The following is a 5,623-nucleotide window of genomic DNA, read 5'->3' as shown; positions in this document are numbered from 1 at the left end:
ACTAAAGCTGAATGTATCAAATAATTATCATACAAGTTACATAAAATAGCATAAAAGGCAATACTGTAAAAAAAACAGTTCCCTTGATGTAAATACTGAAACTTTCTTTTGCGTTACCAGTGTTTGTTAACAAATATCTGTATATATTTTATGTTTTTCTTTGCTTTAGAAGTTGATGGACGTTTTCCATTCCCTGCTTCTGAATCCAGAAGAATGCTTGGCTATCTATGGGCTCGTCTTTGTGGCCTAGATAGCCCGGTCCGTCTCAGACGAGCAGAAACCACAAGAAGAGTGCTTAGCCTTGAGTTAAACAAGGACAGGGATGTTGAACGAATACACGAGAATGGCATAAACGCTCTTGATATTGAACCCGTGGAAGGAAGATACATGCTTTCAGGAGGTGCTGATGGTGTTATTGTTCTTTATGACCTTATCAATCTGAGCAAAACACCATCTTATACTTGTAAAGCAGTTTGTAAGGTGGGCAAAAGTCATCCTGATGTCCACAAGTACAGTGTTGAGACAGTGCAGTGGTACCCTCGTGACACTGGCATTTTTACATCCAGCTCATTTGATAAGACACTAAAGATATGGGATACAAATTCTTTACAGCTGGCAGAAGTGTTTCATTTTGATGGAACAGTATACAGCCACCATATGTCTCCATTGGCTACAAAACACACTTTGATAGCAGTTGGCACAAAAAACCCAAAAGTACAGCTCTGTGACTTAAAATCTGGATCATCCACCCACATCCTCCAGGGTCACAGAGGGGAAGTCCTTGCAGTCTGCTGGTCTCCGCGATACGATTATGTTTTGGCAACTGCAAGTGCGGATAGCAAAGTGAAACTCTGGGATGTCCGCAGAGCAAAGAGTTGCCTGATAACTCTGGACCAGCACAATGGTGAGAAGTCAAAGTCATCCTCCGAAGCTGCAAATACTGCCCATAATGGCAGAGTTAATGGGCTATGCTTCACTAGTGATGGTCTCCATCTATTAACTGTTGGGACTGACGATAGGATGAGACTCTGGAACAGTGCATCAGGTGAAAACACACTTGTAAATTACGGCAAAGTCTGTAACGACAGCAGGAAAGGCCTCAAGTTTACAGTGTCTGTGGGTTGTAGCCCTGAGGTTGTGTTTGTACCATATGATAGTACGATTGCTGTATATACTATACATACAGGGCAAAAGTTAAATGTGTTGAGGGGGCATTATAACAACGTTGATTGCTGTGTGTTTCAGCCTCTCTTCCAGGAGCTGTACAGCGGGAGCAAAGATTGTAATATTCTTGCATGGGTGCCAGCACTACGCGAGCCCGTTCCTGATGAGGACTCTAGGAAATCAGGCTCACAGACCCATCTGCATCCTGCATTTGAAGATGCATGGAGCAGCAGTGATGAGGATTAATGAATAATGTATTAATTTCTGGAAAACAGGTTGTTAGTGATGTATTGCAACACTTTCTCTTGTGGCATTATTTATTTGACCAATGTGTGGTACAGGGATATTCCTTTCCTCCTGTTCTTAAGGATGCTTTAGAACCATCAGTGACTATAAATAAAGATACATATTAATATTATACTTACCTCCACAGTTTCTAAGACATTACATCTGAAAATGGTTTGTGTGATCTTTAATATATACCTTTATTTATAGTTTGTGATAGATGTCATTCACAGAGAACTTTGTATTCTTTTGAATTGGATCAGTAATAAACAGATTTAAATATTTTTCAAATTCTTGTGTGCCTGAACAATGCATAACTTTGCATATAAATGCATATAAATAATATTAAAAGTTGATTTCCTGTACTGCCAGAGCATGCATGGAGAATACATTTCTCAGAGAATACACAGTCCAATATAGGTTCAGCAATGCCATTTTTTTTAAGGAGAATTGTACTTTTATTAAACTGGGACTAGGTTGGAGATCAGGTTCAAAACCCCACGCATGCACACACTATAGCTCGGGTTTCTCTTACCTGCTATATACAGTTTCTGTAGTCAGTCCCTCCTCATTGATTTCTATTTATTGGATGTAGTAAGTTTTCTTTGATGTGCACAAAATCCAAAGCAGTGAATAGATTTACTAAACTAACAGAATTGGCTCTCATCTGAGGAGGTTCACCTTTTTGCAGTGAACTACAAAAAACAGATAAAAAAGAAAACACTTTTAAGATATCACCAGTGTCTTATTTACAATGGTCGCTGTCCTAGGCCTTGGCACAGTGCACTGCTGCCAGCTGCCTCCCCCATTGAAACCCCTGAAGCACTGGGATATGATGTTATATTCCAGCGCACCTCCTCTTAAGGACATACAGCTGTGAATAAAGTGCTACGGAGATAATGCTGGCTCGGCGCAGTCCTCCAGTGTAAAAGGTCTAGTTGGGGAGAACAGGGATTTCCTTTGTAACGAGCCGTCGGAGGGGCTGCCATCCTCCTGGACCTGCTGGCCTAGGCCAGAACACACCACTGCATATCCTTATTGATTTTGGGCAAGTTCACTACCACATATAGATATACCTCATCATCAAACACACTTCTCTCGGCCAATTTATGACAGCTAATCACCTAATCTTGTTGAGTCTCCTAGCTCATTGCATTCTCTAAGTCTCAGAGATGCCTCATTAGCATTGGTATCACATCTAACAAACTAACATTAAAGGAGGAGTTCTTGAAACTCAGAAGTATAGATAACTTTATTACAATGCTATATCATGCTGTACAAATATAATATTACCCTTATATTATATATACCCTTATATAATATAAACCCTTGAGAGCAGAAGATTGTGAGGTTTGTGATTTTTAGCACTTTTCCACCTCAAATAAGCCCTGTGTGCCTGTAAATAAAAATAAATTGTGACCATTAAAATCTCTGTTTCACCGGCATTGGCCCTGTGATTGTGTGCTGGAACATGACATTTTTCTATTGTAGGAATTTGTAGTCCCTGTATACTATGCTGTTCATTGAATACAGTTTCTGCTTAACCAGAAGTGTTGCCCCATCTTTCTTTTGAGGGTTTGGAGTATCCTGGCAGGCAGTCAGCACCTACATCTGGTTTCAGCTCCTTGACTTCTCTATGAATCATAAAGGACCAACCTCAGTGAGTTTCTGCTGCAGGGAACACTTTCTGGCCCTGTATAATGTATAGCTGAAACTGTAAGAGTTCCCTGAAGTCTTCTTATATATTAAATATACATAACGCAGGGACAGCCATGGGCGTAGGAACCGGGGGGGGGACAGATCCCCCCCAGTAACTCATGCGGGGGGGACCGATAATGAAGAAATCCCCCCCAGGGCCGTAGGAACCCCCCCCAATAGAAACGCTGCAAATGCGGCCCGCGAGACCTCGAGGTGTGACCCGCGTAAGATCGGCAGCCAGGGCAACCGATCTTACGCGGTCAGCACCTCGAGCCCTGCTACAACAAGAGCCCTGCTACTTACCTGTGAGAGGGTCTTCTGTACTGCACAGAGGAAGCGGAACCCAGCAGAGTTCACGTGACATCACATCCTGCTTCCTCTGTGCAGTACCAGAGAACGCAGAGGGAGGCCGCGCCCCCTGCTGAAGTCTGTGAGTGGCATCGAGGAGCTGCAGTGCAGGTAAGGGGGGTGGGGAGGGTGTTTGAATCAGTATGCGTGAGTGAGGGAATGAATCTGTGAATGAATGAGTATATGAATGAATGAGTGTGTGTATGGTAGCATGGATGTGTAAGTGCTGGAACCTAGGCATGATGGGACTGTGATTGCTGTTAGCAATCACACTCCTATCATGCCAAGTCAGCCAGTACATGCTGAAACCTAGCTAGCTGCCCCCCTTGTGTAGTGATGCTGCCAGCAATATGGGGTCTGCACATCACTTACAGCCACCCTGTACCAGCATGTACTGGCTGCCTGGGTATGATAGGAGTGTGATTGCTAGTGATTGATAGTGTGAGAAGGGAGGGGTCGATAGTGTGAGAAGGGAGGGGGGGGTAGATAGTGTGAGAGATGGGTAGAAAGTGTGGATCTGATGGGGGAAAATGCTGTCCCCCCCAGATTTTTAGGGGTTCCCAAGCCCATGGGGACAGCTCAGGACTTGCATCATAGGGTTTCCAAAGAGAGGTATAAGGCATATCATGGGGGCACAGTGCTACATAAGGGGGTATAGGGCATATATGGGGGGCAAAGTGGCAAGCCGGGGGGTAGATGTGCATAACCGGAGGGCAGGTTGGCAACTAGGAAATAAAAACAAATGCATTTTTCTCAATCATAGTTATTAAATATGAAAAAATATTGAATTAATGTTTTTGTGAATTCATATTTATTAGTAGAACTTTTTTCCTAATATTAAAATTTTGGGGGGTCATCTTATAATCGAGCAAATGTGTGTGTATATATATATATATATATATATATATATATTAATTACACACACACACACACACACCTTCTGCTCTTATCCAGTATTAAATATATGCACTGGCACACACAAACATTCTAACATATTAAAACGCATTCACAATTACGCATATTCAAACACACATTTAGACTAACAAGCACCAATTGTACTACACATTCACACCCACAAACTCAAACAGCGTCACACTTTATTCTCTTTCACACCACACCTATCACGCCCTTCCTTTATTTCTGGCTGCATACTGTGCAAGCAGCTGTGATATCACACAGCAATATTGCCACTGCGCTCATGTCTCTGCGAGTGGTCCAATGCTGACTTTAATGGGAAACTGCAAATAAAACCTGCCCTTTTTGCAGACGGCAAATTGCATTTTACTTCTGAGACGGGAGATTTTCTATTTATAGGTTCTGATCTAGTGTTGTAGGTGTCATGGCAACTGGAAAAAAAGCAATTCAGTAGTTCTGATTTCTAACAGCTAAGGCAAGGTTATTGGTGTGCTGAGGATACGAAGTGAGCGCATGCTAATGTTCTGAGAGGAGCTTCGTCTAACGCTTCAATCCTAATGCACACTGTCAGTGTATTGCTTTCTAGTTTTCTCAGTTAATTATTTCTTTAAGTACTGAACTCAGCAAAATAAGATCCAATACCCCCTTAATGTGACACCCCAAAGCATGTCTGCATGTCCTTCCACAGCACAGTTGTCCAGCGCATTCATTAGGGTTACAGAAAATTGAGATCTTTACCTTTATATATTCATGTTTTGTTCGGCTTCGGCTTTCCCTTCTTTCCAGAGAAGATGTTTCCTTAGCGGTTCTTTTACCTGTGTGGTTGACTTCTACATTTTCAGGTCTTTGGGAAGTGGAATATTCTGCACCCCTAAATGTCCCTTTTATCACAGGGTGCTGCTCTTACTAGCTGATTACCATTTTTCCTGTTGTCCATTTTAATGTTTATTTGTGATATAGGTGTGCTTAGTTTCCCTTCTATCACTATAAACAATAGCCTCCTAGTAATTTGTTCACAAATGCTCTGAAATCACCAGTGTTTTTTGAGCAATTAGCAGAGCCACCATCAGTGGGGTACAACCAGTGTCGGTGTATGAGGTTTGGGCGACCAGGGGGGGCTCCCTAATTTGTCACAGGCACTTCATTGTCCCCCGCAGCCTGCTACAAAGGAACTGGGTCCTCGTGACCTGTTACCTGTGTCCGAACCCTTGTG

General features: G+C 42.5%; 1 pseudogene; it reads left to right on the top strand.

Annotated features, from left to right (window-relative positions):
• The first annotated feature begins 213 nt into the window (after window positions 1-213).
• LOC149287388 (DNA excision repair protein ERCC-8 pseudogene) lies at window positions 214-1,410 on the top strand (annotated as a pseudogene).
• The last annotated feature ends 4,213 nt before the right edge of the window (window positions 1,411-5,623 follow it).

The sequence above is a fragment of the Sceloporus occidentalis genome, unplaced genomic scaffold, assembly GCF_023333645.1.
Source record: "Sceloporus occidentalis isolate IW3139 unplaced genomic scaffold, rSceOcc1.0.p SCAF_61, whole genome shotgun sequence".
In the NCBI taxonomy this organism is placed as follows: domain Eukaryota; kingdom Metazoa; phylum Chordata; class Lepidosauria; order Squamata; family Phrynosomatidae; genus Sceloporus; species Sceloporus occidentalis.
The sequence above is the reverse complement of the archived record's forward strand: the minus strand, read 5'-3'. Positions and strand labels throughout refer to the sequence as shown.